General features: G+C 36.4%; 1 protein-coding gene across 1 annotated transcript in view; it reads left to right on the top strand.

The window, feature by feature from the left end:
* Positions 1-14469, top strand: part of Rab5 (RAS oncogene family member Rab5) — a 67061-nt gene that overhangs the window by 19149 nt on the left and 33443 nt on the right. The window lies entirely within an intron of this gene.

The following is a 14469-nucleotide window of genomic DNA, read 5'->3' as shown; positions in this document are numbered from 1 at the left end:
GCAATGTCTCGCTTAATTGGTTGCTATGTTTGGGAATGAAGCATCACACCAGTCAACTATTTCCCGCTGGGATTGCGAATTTCAACGTGGTTGCTCCAGTCTCGGCGACGAATCCAGGCTAGGTCCACCCAAAACAGCAGTCACAGCAAAACATTGATGCTGTTAGTCAGCTAATTAAGAATGACCGCCGTGTAACATACCGGGAGATAGAGGCATCTTTAGACATTTTAAAGACCTCGATCCAAAAGATCCTACATGAAGAACAGGGTGTTATGAAGTTGGTTTCCCGCTGTTAATACTACTGTTCTGAAGCTATTTTCTTGTGGCATCTTAAAGCAATTGGGAATAAGCCCAATTTTACTTTAAAATAAGTTTATTTTGTCAGTTCGATTTCCACTTCGGAAGTAAAATTCAAAATACAAAACATTAATAAGGTTGCAGATTCTAATATTTCCGATTTATGTATATCACTATCTGGATTAATATTCATATTAATAGTTTTCACTTCATTGTGTCTTTCTGCATATTCCGGGCTTCTTGTACATTTTACTCGATGTAATTCTCATTTAAATATGTTTCGGATTCTGTTTTACCCTTCTCATTATTACAGTGACACCCATTTGTATTTTCGTCTTCAACTTCCTATCACACAAATTATCCTTTCACAGCGCCGTCAAACCGAACTCTCTCAATACTTTTTTTTGACTGTCTTACAACTTACAAAATAAACGCTGCCTAATCTAAACAAATAGTGATGAATTGTCTTAAGGCCCCAGTATACGTTTCGCCAACTATTTGGGCCAATGAGTACAGAACCACTTGGAGTAACTTTGGGATTGATGGCCAACGTTGGTCTACAAACCCAATGTTGTCGGTTTTTCTTGTAAATATCAAAGGATTTTGGCGCGATCTGCCAAACAACGTTCACACGTTGGTCGTTGAGTTATTTCTTTTCTCCGGTACTGGTTTATATTTTTGCCGCGTAAGAAGTCTATTTACGAGCTACAATGGCGGTTTGGAATAGGGAAGAAGTTTTAAGGCTATTGTTTTTTAAACACTTTCGTTTGATGCACTTTTCTATAAAAATTGAAAGCACTGTACAAATAAATTGAGACGTCTGCTAAGTCTTTACATCTATAATCACAGTACACCCAACACGAAAGGCCAATGTAGACCGAGCAACTCCACCAGCGTGTAATCACTGTTCTTAATTGGCCCAACTTATTGGCACAACTAATTGGCCAAACGTGTACTAGCGCCTTTCCGCGGAAAAATTTTGTTTATAGTAACAAACCGATAACACTCGACTCAATACAATAAACGCTTTTTTAACACCTTAAAATACTGGGTGTATAAAAACGAAACTAAAATTAATGATTATTAAATGGCTCTAACAAAAATATTAATGTTTTGTATTTTAAGAACAATTTCCGAAGTGGAAAAATAAACTTATTTTAAAGTAAAATTGTGGCTTATTCCCAATAAAAATATTAAATCATTGATAATACGTAAACAATGAATTCTAAGAATTTAATTGTTTCCTATATTGGTAAGTTTGTACCCACCCTACTTAATTAACGTACATATATAAAAACCGCTTAATTTTTGAGGTAACCCACTATCTCTGTGTCATCTATAGGTAATTGGGTTTGTTTAGAATAAAGATAAGCTTAAAAAATGACGGTACGGCGTCACACTAATCTAGCCCATAATTAAAGTTATCTGGAAAAGGAAAAGTTGACGTTGAATCTGTTGTTAGGGAATAACAGAAACATGATATCGACAGGATATGTAAAGATTTTATTCGGCATAACAAATGGTAATTCTTTGAATAGTTGATATGAAATCAGTTTCATATATATTTCGTGGTTATATAAAAAATGCATGGATCATATTCGTTTGCTTTTATGACACTGACCCACACATACACGCAAAAATTTGCCACCTCGAAATTTTTAAACTTATGTTTGCAAATTATTGTTAAAATACCAACAGGCGCCGAATAATTTGTTTTTAAAGTCTGTTATCTGTCATGTTGTTGGCGACTGATATGAGAAACGTAATTTGAGTTTAATGTTTTTTAACTGTAGCTTAAATGACTTCTTAAAATACTAACTTTCGTTTTGGTATACTTTTGCTATAATATAGTAAAGGTCGTGATCGACGTTGACTTTATTCGCGGTCCGCAAACAGTCTTGTCTGAATCGGAAGTGAAGTAACATGTCTTACTTGGAGGTTAAAGTTGTTTGTCATCTCGCTATAGCAAAAAAACTGTGAAAAATTGAAAAAGAAGCGAAAACGCTATGGAGTTTGGGTTAAAAATTGGATAGAAAAAAGACAAGAATTGTCTCACACCCATTTAATTCAAAAATTGTTAGTAAAACGTAAAACCACTTGATTACAGAAATTTTCTGAGAATGTCTGAAGAATCTTACAATGTTTTTAGTGATACCTATAATACAAAACAAAACACTATAATGTTAGAAGTGAATCTGCCGACTCGGCTCACCGGCCGTGACCGACACGCGGTTTTACATTACGAGCCAAGTAAAAAATATGATAAATATGACGAGCCAGGCTCGTCGGCATACAAAACCACGATATTGCAATGATACACTGGCAAGCTTTACCGAATAGCCATAAAACCGCGGTTTAAAGTCCGATTCACATTATATCGCTCACTCTCAGCTCAACGTTCGGTCAAGTATTCTTACACGCATCTTAAATCGTGCTATTCACACGACGCTCACGTTCCGTCCCGCTCTTTTGACCGCGGTCTTTCTCCAGGAGAATAGTTTGATCGTGACTTGATCTGAGTGGAGCGAAGTGGCAGTAGTTGATTCAGTTGGTGCGCTGTTGTGAAGAATTGTACAACCAGGAAAATATATTGTATTTTGATACGGGACATAAAAATAAAAAATGGAAGGAAATTGCCGTTAAATTAAATAAAATAGGTAAGCATTTACACTATAGTTTTAATTAAGGTTATAAGTGAACAAAATTGTTAGAAACAATAATTATGCTAGTTTTGATAACGATTTATGAATTTGCCTTGGGGCACTCCCAGCATTAGAGTTAAAAAGTCTTTGAATGTTTCTCGGACGAGAAACACACTTTCATGAGCATTCCCTCCTTGTCTTGGCAATGAAGAAAACTGACTCAATCCTTTTTGAGGTTCTAATAATTCGCTTGAAATCTCAGGTTGTAAAGTAAAAGTCTTCTCGCAAAAAATTATGCAAAATGCATGTGATAAAAATGATACACTTCCGGGCTTGGAATTTAATTTTCTCATATACACTGCGCGTCATTAAAAAGAGGCCACCTAGAATTTATAAGAATTTTTCAATAATTTTAAGTTAATGCAATTTATTCTATTGTAACTAAACTCCCATGCCTCCTATGCCAAAACACTTTTATGCACTGCCACTAGATGCCGACAGGTCAATTAAGGGTAATAAGTTTGCAGAATTGATATTAGTTTTACGACTTCCGAGAATGCACGTGTTATTTGTACATTGTTTTTCTTAGAATATGGCTAGAATATGGAATATGGGTAGGTTCGGCAGGCGGAGGGATTTCCACCTCACACGTAGACAGGTCGCCGCCGAGGATCTCTCCTCTACCACTCTTGGATCTCCCGGTGGGTACGTGCCGGGACACCTACACCACTCCTGACCGCCGTCAGGAGCGGTATATCCACACCCCTGACCGAGGTCAGGAGAGGTATTTACGGGCCCAGCTCGTTCAACCTCACCAGGCTCTTTTGGAATGGGAGTAGAGTGGTCCCACGAGTAGTCTCGTCTCGGATACTAGGAATGTAGACCGGTGACCGTGTCGCCGAAGCGACCGTGTGCGTTTCTACCAACCCGACACCTCAAACGACAGCTCTCCACCTCCCTATTCCTACCCATTTGTCGCCTCTTACGACAGGCAGGGCTTTCTGACCCCGGCCGTATTCTTATCTCCGCGAGCCGGACGGAGAGCTTGCTGGCAGTCGGTGTATGGCCCAAAAACCATACCAACCATTCGTAGAGACTGAATCTCACGAACGACGACCAGGATCAGGAGCGAAAAGAATCGCGACGGCCAGAGAAGACCGTTCTTTACAACGCACTTCTTTGCACAATCGCTTCTTTACGGCTGGAGCAATCCAAAACTGTTTTCAATATGCTCACGGGTGGACATTAAGCATTTCTACAACAAGAAGAAGGTTGGGGAAATTTGGCTGCCCAGCAACAGGACCTTTGTTAACAGCATTCCATCGAAAAAATCGGCTTGGGTTTGCTAGAGACCACGAGCATTGGACGATAGAAGATTGGAAAATGTTTTGTTTAGTGATGAGTCCAGGATGGTCACATCAAAACGTACAGAAGACGTGGAGAACGATATGCTGCTTGTGTTCGACGAACACGTGTTGCTTTTGGAGGAGGCTCAGTAATGTTTTGGGCAGGCATTTCATTCGAAGACCGTACTGATCTCGTGTTTATTGATAGAAGAGCGTTGAATGCTCATCGACACATTACTGAAATTTTAGACGAGCTTTTAATGTCTTTTGCTGGGTTTGTGGGTGAAAACTTTATATTCGGTGAATAATAATAAGTCGTGAGCAGCTTCGGTTGGCGCTCATGGAAGAATGGAAAGTGTTTCCTCGAGACAACATCCAGAACTTGATATCAATTTAATTCCAAGTCGAATGAGGAGTGTAATTCAAAATGGAGGTGGTAATACAGAATATTAAAAATCACGATTTTATTGTAATTTTTCTGAAGAAAACAGCAAAAATTACAATGTTTTTTGAAATTTTCAATTAAAATCTTCATTTTGGGAGAAACATTTGTTACTTAAGAAATGGTTGCATACTGCTTTAGAACATATTCTTAAACATTACATAAACATCTAATGACAATCAATTTCTTGTAGGATTCTTAAAAATTAAAAAATGCCAACAATTTTAGGTTTCTTCTTTTTAATGATGCGCCGTGTATATGCGAAAATTTTGCGCCAAAATTCCAAACGCGTTTTCTATGACACGGCGAGGAAGGCATAGCCTGTAATTGAAAATTCGTTTCTTGCTATCGTTATTTAATAACTGTTCCAAGAAACACTGTTTCTTCAGGAATATGAAGCGTTCCCTGCTCTAAAGCTTTTCCCAGATTTGATATAGCAAATAATTCCTCCGTCAGTGGTCTTACTGTAGGAACCTATATCTACTGTAATGAACTTTTAATGTGCGTCCGCTAGTCCTAGTAGCACAACCGAAAAGGTACATTTCCACAAATTCCAAAATTCGTTCGCTATTTCTTTCCACCGTGCTTCTGTCGGTATTGTCATACATTCTTGTAGTAGATTTTGTATGATGCTTTTACATATTTCTCCCACTATTTCTTGTGAGGTGGAGTAGCCAAGACTAACTAAATGCAATGGTTCTGAAGGAATCTTCTGTTGACCACAATCTAAATAAAAATTTTATTAAAAACAATTTTTTTTGAAACGTACAATTTTTTGTTAAAAAGCTTATGTCTCGAGTGAGGTTCAAACCCGCGACCTTTGCATATCCAGTGTAACGCTGTAACTAACTGCGCTTTCGGAGATATGAGTTTATTTCAGCCACTCGGGCATAGATGCGTTAGTTTTATGTTATTATGGTCTATATATGTACTTGCACTGGATAAGCAAAGGCCGTGAGTTTGAATCCCCCTCGATGCATAAAGTTTTTTATTTAAAAACCTTGCGACACAATAAATAAAATAAGTGTACTAACATTTTCCATTTATTTTAGCGGAGGAATGTAAACAAAGATGGAATCGTTGTCCTCTCAATATCGAACATTTCTAAGCTCCGTAAAACAAAAACGAGTTAAGCCGCCACTGAAAGAAAGAAATGGAGGTATTTTTCTTGCCACATATAACAGATAAGGAACGCTTATCTTCATTAATCGATATTGCAGAGAACACCTTTGATAACGATGAGAAAGCTTTATCGATACAAGACGAAAATGAAGGAGGAAATGGGGAAGTAGAACAGAATACCTCACAAAATGTTTCTACTATGCCAGTTTCAATACCAAACATGTCATCAGGCATCAGAACAAAAAAATTTATACTCGAGAAAAACTCGATCTTCAACAGAAAGGGCAAGTGCACCACTAATGCAATATATTATTAGCAACAAAGAAGAATAACATGCAGAGCAACAAAACCCAAAGAAGGACTACATATATTTATTTTTCGACAGTATTAAAGCAACAGTGCATACTTTTTCACCAGCTGATTATCAGCTTACAAAAGAACAATATTTAATACTGTTGCGGATATTGAAAACAAATACATTGTTGCGACTAACGTTAATACACAACCGTATCAACTACCCTTTTCTTGTAACCCGCTTCCTGGCTCTGGAACTTTTCGCAGTTCCGCCTTTAGTGGCCAAATGGATGGAGCTTCTCTACTGCATGCAGCTCTCCAAGTTACCTCGACACCTACACCTATCCAGTCAAGGCCTCCTTCCACCGCTTCTTCATATTATGAAAATTTTTCACCAGACGGAAGTTTTTAATTTTTTTTGATATTTTGTTTAATACTTGTTAAACCGAGGTTCTTCCTCTTCTTTTTATCTAGACATGCCCTCTGTTTCTTTTTCAATGTGCCTCCAGTAAGTTGTCGTTCCATCGTTTTCGTGGTCTTCCCACTGATCGTCTTCCTATTGGGGGACCGTCTCTTGCCGTCTTTACTACTATACTTGTTGTCATTCGGCTTATATGATCGTTCCATTCTACTCTTCTATTTCTTACCCAGTTCTTGATGTTCCCCACCTTACATCTACGTCGTATATCTGTACTAACGTTAATAGTCCCATAGTATCTTGCCATCAATTATTCTAAGTATTTTATACCCAGGTTAAAGCATTTACATTTTGTACACTGTGTACTTTTAAGTTTTAATTTCTAAAAAAAAACTTTTTTTTTTCAATACATAATCACATACTTATGGTACAATTTTAACTAACCTAAGCATACAACTAACTTCTCTACTGTAGTAATAGACTCAGACAAGGTAGTAATCTGGTTTCTCAAGTCGGCCGAAATTTTATTCCAAATGTTATAAAATTTATGTTTCGTCATTCGAAAGTACTGAAAATATTTAGTTTCAACATCACAGAGACCTTTACACAGAGTAAAAAGTCCCCTTCTGTTTTCCTTGTTTTTAAAATATTGTACACCTATATGCTTGGCTGTTTATTGATCGACTGATGCTCTTCTTCATCCAAACATAAACAATGACAGCGAAATCACTGTTTAAAAATGTTTAAACAATTTAAACAAATTCATATGCAAAGAACCGTGTGTATTCTCTGACTCCCGTCAAATTGAATAGTATACCAAAATTCTTTGTTGTACGGCCGTAGCGTCCGCCAGGTTCCCTGGGGTTTCTTGACGCTCTACGACGGCCCTCTTGAGGAGGATCTTAAATTCTTTGGTTCTATCCTCGTGTTCGTGGAGTTAAACGGGATTCCGGCCTCTACGTATGAGAAGTTTCGCCGGGCCTCTGTGGTAGGCGAGGGGACACCGGCAAGCAGAATACTTTATCCGTTCGAGCTTTCTTACAATGACTTTTTTTTACAATTACTTAAATGTATGTATTAGTATTTTGTTGCGTGGTATATGCCCCGAGTTCCACAGATATGTCGGCCTTCTCACCTGGTGTAGCTGCGTTCCCTCTCCTCGAGAGAGGCACAAGAATGCCGGCCGTGTCGACTCTTCCTACTGCCCGTCGCTTCGTGTCACTACCTTTCGTAACAGTATTTCCGATAGTTACTATTTGCATAAGGTTAGTGTTGAGGGTAGTCCTCTTAAAACCATTCTTGGTTTTATATCTTCCTCAAGGGGAAGGCTATTTACTGAACGGGCTTGGTTTTATTGTACTCTTCTATGAGTTTGGCCATCGTCTTGTAATGTTCCGGGATTTTTGCCTGAATGAGAGTTTCTTGACCGCTTCTTGATAACTTTTTTACAGTTAGCACCTTTTTCTTTTGTGCGATGTCTAGGATCGCTCAAATTGCTACACTCTGTAATTTTATTACAGGTTTCTTTGGTTTTCATGTAGTGGGATTGTCCCGTTGTTTTTGTGTTGTCTCGCCATCTGTTTCCATTGTTTGTACCTGACACGGAGTCGGAGGGCGTGGTGTGTGGCATCATTTTCCTGTTGCATTGGCGTCCCTAGTGGTGGGAAGTCTTCTTTTGTTGCTTTTTCCCCCTTTTTTGGGGCCCTCTTCTTGTTGACGCTTTTTCGCGGACTTTTCAGCAGGTGTAGGAATTTTTGTCCTTGGGATTGTTCCCGTAGACTTCTCCTTGGTTGGCTTTGCTTCTTTTTTGGCCTGGTTTTCACCGGGCCGTTTTTTCGTTTTTATCCTCTTTTTGGCTCTCTTGTGGGGCCGTTTTCAGTTCATCGATGTGTCCGATTATTTTTTGTTGGGATTCCAACATCTGTGTTCTGAGACTTTTTGTCTCAGTAGCTTTATTTCCTTATTTTCTCCTTCAGGGCTCGCGGGGCTCCTTCAGGGTCCTAGCGAGCGAGAACTTTTAGTCCTAGCTGCTGTGCCTTTGTCGCTTTGTGTCAGCCGATATCTTTGGGGTCTCTTTATCTGAATTTTCCTTGGCTTTTTCTTCTTTTTCTTTTCTTCTTGTCTTCCGGTTTTTGGAAGTTTGAAATCCCCATCTTCTCTCCTGTTGGCCCTTTCATCGCTTTGTAGGGTGTCGAATATGTTGTAGTTTGTGTTTTAACAAACTACCATTGGGGCCTGGATTTGCCTTGTGGTAGGGAGGTAATCATGAACGATCAAGCATGGTTCAATCACATAGGAATTTGTGATTTTGCCTCTACGCGATTGTCTCCAGTGCCTGGTCAAAATGACAATCAGTCTACAAGCACGGTGTCTTATCCACCGAGAGCTGAGAAGCTCTATGTCTACTGACTAGTCGATCTCTTCTTGGCACGTCAGCACTGTTCGACTGTCGCTGTCGAACTCACTACACTAGACCCGTATACTGTCAGATCAATGTCAGAACCAGGATATGTTCTTATCCCTCTGATTATATCGTTTATCAACTACCATACAGTCAATTTGGTTTCTCACCATATTTCCCTCATTGTCACCTGGTCTTCTCTATTCTATCTCATCTCATTCCGCATGTCGAGACATATTCTCCAACAATACCTCCGATTCTTCTCTTCATTAAATTACATTAAAGTCACCATAACTATATCAACTTCACTATTTTTGGAGGGTTTTAGTGTTTCCTTGAGGTCCTTGTAAACCTTGTAAAGCAGGTGTATTTCATTTTCGGGATTCTCTGCAATGGGCGCGTAAACTTAAATGTTTATATGTTTTGGATAGGCTTTGAATTATATTTGGGCTCTTTAATCCGATACGGCTACAAATTTTTTGAAGGATCTTCCAGATTTTTTGTCCATTATTATCGCGACACCATCTGGGAAATAAACGGAATCGGGTTTGTCAACTACTTGGCAAACTGTAAAAAAATGCTTAACTCTAACCATGCGATGACCTTCTTTTTGACATGAATCAGGAGCTGGAGTTGGATTTGTGTTGTTTCCATTACATATCTTGTTTTCATTTTCATTCCCTTCATCTCATATATTTCACATCATCACATTCTTTTATTTTCCTCTTTCGGATGGTTCCTGATTTCTTGATGGGATTCTTGGCACCCCATGACCATCTAAGATCTGCCACGGTCTAGGGACCGAAATCTTTGAACAACGCCACTTTTGTTCTCTTGGGAAGTTCATGTGAAACTTAAATGCAGTGGTTTTCCTTTGTCTTCTGCATCCATATGCCGTTGTCCAAAAAACTGGCTCATCCGCCTTTTGAGATATTTTCTTAGTGATAAGTGAGTGCCCTTTTATTCTATGTTAACCCTAGAAGCAGGGTTGCAACCTCCGCAAGGTCTTATTTTCTGATGTTTTATGCCTACTTTCTCTTCCGTTGTGTTCTTAGTCCGTAACAGTTTTCCCAACTATGGGGAGTGGAATTATTGTGCCAGGATCATAAAATTATAGTAAATTTGAAAAAAATATAGTAGATGAGAAAAAATAATCGTCAAATAAATTTTACCGCATTAAATAATTGATAATCGTTATTAATTGCTTTTATGAAACTATTGGATTGAAAGTTTAATTTAAAATCAATAGATTATATTGAAAATAAGATTACTGACTCGTGGTTGGTTTAGATAAAGGCGCGTATAAAATTCGCATTTTAAATGTCTCTAATAGTAAAAACTTGGGAGTTTAGACGCATTAAAGTTTATGCGTATTTTCTAATCACAACTATTTGAGCTGTCAATTAAGCAGAACAGAGTTTGCATTTAGCTTTATAAATATTAGTAGGATCTCGAGTTAATCATTGTCTAAAGTCAGTTTCATTTAACCAAGACTCCCGAAATTTTTGTGCGGTTTTAGTATTGAGGAAAATTTTCTTTTTAGGTGGAATATTTTCATCATATGGTGGTTCACTAATTCACATAACATCATCACCATCGAGATTTATATACTTTAATTTTATCGATCGTGCTGAGTCTAGTACAACAATATCTTGAAGAGGATGAATCACTCTTACGAACGAAATCTGACATCCTGAACTGTCGGATTCCACAATTTCAGCGACGTCGTTATTTCTTTAGTTTTTTTTGAGATTGAAATATTTTATTAGAGGTGTTACTCCCCGATCCTTCCTCTTTTCTCATTTCTTGTGTGATGAAGGCTCCAGGTTTGAGACTGGTGGAGCGAATTCAATATTGAACAATTCGTAAGGAATCACAGTGATAACCGAAGAAGAATATGATGGTAGTTAATTTTAGATATTGATTGATTGATATCCAGCCAAAATGTTTAGATAACAATAGGTAATATGAATAAAACTATGATAGTAACACAGCATTCCAAAAAACACAGCACAATCAGATGATGTAAAGGTTATTTAAAGAGTATTCAGATTATTTCCCAGATTTCTCCCTATACAAAATTTTCACTACCCACATTTCTCATGACTAAAAGCTAATGTATTAGTTTTGATTTGAATTCCATTTTAACCACTTAAATTACAAAACTTCTCATACAGACTACACACAATGTTTACTCCGCGATGATTTCAAAAGGAACTACAATAATTTAACTATGTAATTATTTGTGCGATGTGAGGGCGGCTTCCTGGCTTTCAATTGTATTTGACGAACAGTATTACAAGGAACTCCATTTTCAATTTGATAGGAAAGCTTGGTGTAATTTGTGTAATAAGCCATTAAGCTTTACCTTTTCGGCATGGTAGAGGACGCATTTTTAATGTGTGATTTTGAATGAGCTATCTGTATATACACTGATGAGTGTCTTAAGAACCGGCAAAATAACGCAGAATATAGAAAACATACGTTGTGAAATAAAAAGAGATGAAACTAGTAGAGGTGGGAAATTATCGATAGCAATCAATAATTTACATTACAGGACTATCGATAGTTTTCCATCTTTAGACGTTAGCTTATGAGCTATTAATTTCGCATAAAGTAAAAACTGATTGAAGGCAATAAAGAAATTTAAGTAAAACAGTTTAATTAGTAGTAATTTTTTAATCCAAAATTAAATTATTGATCAAGGTGGTTTAGTGATGAGGATATCGTACTTTCACGCATACGCTGTGGTTCGAATCCCACATGAGATTTTCTTTTTGCAATAGAAAGTGCAAAATATCTGTATCGAAGATGGATACAAAACAGTGAACACACCAAGAATATCTTGTGGAACATGGATGTGACACTTGGAAACTAACAGAGACCATCAAAAAGAAACTGGAACCGATCGAGATGGAGTTGTTAAAAAAGTTGACAGGAACTTCATGTAGACATAAAATAAGAAACGGAGAAGTAAAAAAGAAAATAGTGCTATAGTGTTCAATCATTAAAGATATAGGAAGATGGTCAACTGGTTTGCTGCCAAAAAAACTTTGCAGTGGATTCTTCTAGGATAAACCAATTGTCCGACATAAACCCCTAAATATTTTAGTTGCTGAGGAATAAGATGTTAAATATTGAAAATTGGAAATTTATTATAGATCAAAAACGCTTATGATTTTTTTTTAATTAGGTGAATGTTTCCAAAGTTAGTTATGTCAAATTATTACTTTAATAAATTAATAATTTACCATGCCTCCTCTCCACTCTCTCGAACACAGAAACCCTGAGGATACTCACTCAGCAGTCGCCATCCACTTCCAAACACACAAGGTTACGAACCTACACGCTGAAAAAAGGAATGCCCTCAACACACTGCATAAGAGTCACTCATTCGACACACAAAAGACAAGGGAAGATTGGTTTTCTGTGGTTTCCCAATCTCCTTGCACAGCAATTTCTAGGAGCGGACCTAGCCACAGCTTACCTCCACATGTTTACTGAAGAAAACAATTTTGATACGAATCGTTTGTTCAACAATGTAATTTGGTCGCAGATTTGGCATCAAGCTGATCAACACAACACAACAAAGCGAAGCACAACAAGATGTTACTGGTTTCCCAGTTTCATTCCCAGATGGAGAAGCCACACCTTGAAGAGGCGAGAAGAGCGTAAACGAGTTTTCATAATTATTTATGCAGCACACTAAGGACTTTTGTAGCTCGTGATAAGTCAATAGAGTTTAGGTCTGGTTGTCTTGTACGCCAAAATTGCATGAGTCCACTATAAGCCATCAATTTTTCATTAAATCACCTATTTACGGTTTCTAGTCTGCAGTTACATGCACAAATGTTACTTCCTGCGAAAGTACATGTGTTATCAATATTTAATGTGACTTTTCTAGTAACTCAGCTAATACTTCTTCCAGAAAACGTATATAAATATCTTAATTTATTTGGTAAAAGTTATAAGCCCAATTACACAATTATGGCTACCGATACATTCACTGAAAAGAGACATTCATGACCATTTCTGGAGTTAAATATTTTTTATTTTTTTTTTATTTTTTTTTTTTTTATATTTAGTTTGATGGCCTTGGCCGAGCCAATTAGCCAGACAAATTAAAGACAAACAATTTTTACCATCAGAGGAATTTTTTACAATTAGAGGAATAAACAAATATAATCATCCGTACAATCTAACATGCAATTAGTAATAAATTACAACTTATTTTTTAATTCTTTTTTTTTTTTTTTTCTTTTTTAATTTTTTTTTTTATTTTATTTTTATTTTTTTTTTATTTATTTTTTTTTTATTAATTTATAAATTTTTTTTTTTTTTAATTTTTATTATTTTGTTTTTTTCTATTTAATTTTTTTTTTTTTTTTACAATATAATACAATATTTACTTAAATATAAGTTAGTTTTAAGCTACAATTTATATTTACAGTTTTTGATATGTTCGTAAATCGTTTTTAATATATTGATATCTCTAGAGAAAATCAAATTGTTCAGGTAGACGGGAAGTGGAATTTTTAATATAATAAGATTATCATAAAATTTGTTTATGTTTACTGATTCGAGTTAAATATTTTTTCCCTTGGAAAATATCTACTTTCACGGCAAAACTCTGACGTTTATAAATCTAATAAGTTATGGTCAAATTCAGAGATAGTAGCAGCAATGTAGTAATTTTTTCCTAACGTTGCGTTGGTACACGTGTTAGAAGATCAACGATTTCACCTAAAAAAAATTTTACAGGTTTTTGAAGATTCTAAAAGTTATATGAGGGATAGCTGATGACAAATCCTTAAAGATGTTTTTTGAATAATGTAAATTATTCAATTTGTTTATCCCGGAGAGGATTATTTAAACATCTATATTTGTCCAAACAGTATTTTCGAGCACTAGCAACTTATGTTGAAACAAGCAGTTATTTTGTGAATAAAAAGCCAATTTACCGAAATTCTTTTTATTTAATTTTTTTCTCCAGTTTTGTGTAACCCACTGCACTGTGGAAGAAGAAGAAGTGTTAATTCAACAACACACCGTAATTTGATTTGCATAAACACACAATATTGAAATTAATTGATAAATTTTACATTTAACCTATTTCAACATAAAAAAATCCAGCCCCTATAAATAAACATTTGGACAATTGTTAATTGCGATAATTATTAAACAATCGTTTCAGTTTCTATAATCTTTCTTATGTTTAACATTTGTTCCCTATTGCCCCTTCCCAGGGCAAAACCGACTTGGTACAATTTCTAGTACTAAAAAAATTTTGTCTTTAGTTCATGTGTATGAGTATTTTATATGCCGTTTTAGCTACTGAAGAACTAAAGTTTTGTTGTAAAATGTATCTATAGATGATTCTAAGGAGAAAATTGATTGCTACAGATATTTATCAGTGGATAAAGCATCAAATCTACTAAATGAGCTTTTTATCTCGAGCTCGGCTCGAAATTTCGAGCTGATCTCAAGTTTGTCAAAAGCTCGGCTCG

Source organism: Diabrotica undecimpunctata, chromosome 7 (assembly GCF_040954645.1).
Source record: "Diabrotica undecimpunctata isolate CICGRU chromosome 7, icDiaUnde3, whole genome shotgun sequence".
Lineage (NCBI taxonomy): Eukaryota > Metazoa > Arthropoda > Insecta > Coleoptera > Chrysomelidae > Diabrotica > Diabrotica undecimpunctata.
This window is presented reverse-complemented; position numbering and strand designations above follow the sequence as displayed.